Here is a 1,594-nt window from a genome sequence, read left to right on the forward strand (position 1 = left end):
CCCCCCCCGCGTAGGTGGCATTCTGGGAGTTGTAGTTGTGTGGTGCGCGGGCTGACGCCGCCCGCAAACCCGGCTAGACTCCACTTCCCGTCGAGCCCTGCGACCGGCACCCACTCCACCAGGCTTCGTTCGCTCACACCGACACACACACACACACACACATCGTTCTCCCCCTCACTCTTTCGCTTGCCGCGGCTGCTGCCAGTGTGTGGCTCTGTCTCTCCTCCGCTTTGCCGAGCCCTCCCTTCTTCCTCTCAGTTCCTAGAGTCCGACCGCCGCCGCCAGGAGAGAGGAGAAGGAGGTCGGTGGCGATAAGGGGCAGAGGGAGGCATCAGATCGCGGCAGTATTAGGCGGGTGACGGTTCAAAGGGGGTAAGAGGGAGCGCGGGTGGCGGCCTGAGCCTCCCCGCGGAGCCGACCCGGGAACAGGTGCGTCTTTTTTTTCTCTCCCCCAATCCCTCCACCCCTTTTGACTCCCCGGCTTTTTTGTATTCCCCCACCCGCTTTTTTCTATCTTAAGCCTATCCTCAACCCAGTCGCTTCTTCGCCCCGCGGCCGCTCTGCTTGCCCCCCGGGGGCGCCGTCCTCTTCGCGTCCCCGGACGTAGCGCTCCCTAGAGCTTGCTCGGTCCTCGCCCCTCCCTTCGGGACAGCTCCCCTTCACTTCCCACCTTCGCACCCCATCCCTGCCCTGCCCTACCCCCTCCTCGACCCCCTTCTCTCTTAGCCAGGTGAGACTAGTTCACCACGATCCCGGAGAGTCTTCTTCCTGGCTGGGCGGGGGTCTCCATGGAAACGGGGGTCAGTAGATCCTGGGGGGGAAACCATAGGAATTACCCCATACCTCCGAAAGGGAGGTGGAGACTGTGGTCTTGTTAACTACCTGGCCTCAACCCCCGAAACAGGGATTCGACGATCCGAAGGGATCCTGGCCAGCAGGGCAGGGCGAGAAAAGGCTTGTTTTCTTTTTTGGGGGGGGGGGTTGTCCGTGATCAAGTCTTGAAGAGACCGGGAGAAAATACCCTCCAACCTCAGAGGGGAGGTGCGACGGGTGCTCTTTCAGGTCTGCTTTCTCTCCCGTACTGGGGTGCAGGAACGGTGGGGTAAGGGGTACCCCTAGGTGGCGGCGGGGCCTGGGTTCGGGAGTGGGAGTGATGTGATGGGGGCAGGGGCAATTATCCGAGTCCCTGGAAAAAAGGCGGGGGATGACTTCGGAGCGCCCTGGCTCTGCTGCCCTCGCTGTAGGGGCGGGGGCCGCTGGGCCAGGCGCGGCGGGGAGGGGACTTAAATTGAAGGAGAATGAGATGGGGGCAATTCGTACATGCCCCAGCAAGCCAGGGGGGAGATCCGGCGAGCAAGCCCTCCACCCGCTTCGCCCCAGGCCTGGAGGCTAGGGGTCTGAGAGCGTAGCGGAGGGCTGGAAAGAGGGAGGCTCTGGTTACGGGGCTGGGTTTCGGGATCGGGGGCAATCCCCCAGCCCTTGGAGGAGGGAGGGGGTGACCGCGAACCCCAGGGCTCTCCCGCCCCAGGTTCCAAGGGGCGTGAGGAACGGACAGCAGGCCCAGCGGAGCTGGATTCGAGAGGATTGCGGCCAG

The 1,594-nt window shown here is 63.7% G+C and overlaps 1 protein-coding gene across 1 annotated transcript in view; it reads left to right on the plus strand.

The window, feature by feature from the left end:
- The first annotated feature begins 69 nt into the window (after positions 1-69).
- The window catches only part of Bcorl1 (BCL6 corepressor like 1), a 65,049-nt gene continuing 63,524 nt past the window's right edge, over positions 70-1,594 (plus strand). The window contains exon 1 of the mRNA XM_010608004.2: positions 70-429. The gene's annotated coding sequence lies outside the window, so the exon portion shown is untranslated. The remainder of the gene's footprint in view (positions 430-1,594) is intronic.

This window comes from Fukomys damarensis, unplaced genomic scaffold, assembly GCF_012274545.1.
Source record: "Fukomys damarensis isolate Sample0158 unplaced genomic scaffold, DMR_v1.0_HiC HiC_scaffold_39, whole genome shotgun sequence".
Lineage (NCBI taxonomy): Eukaryota > Metazoa > Chordata > Mammalia > Rodentia > Bathyergidae > Fukomys > Fukomys damarensis.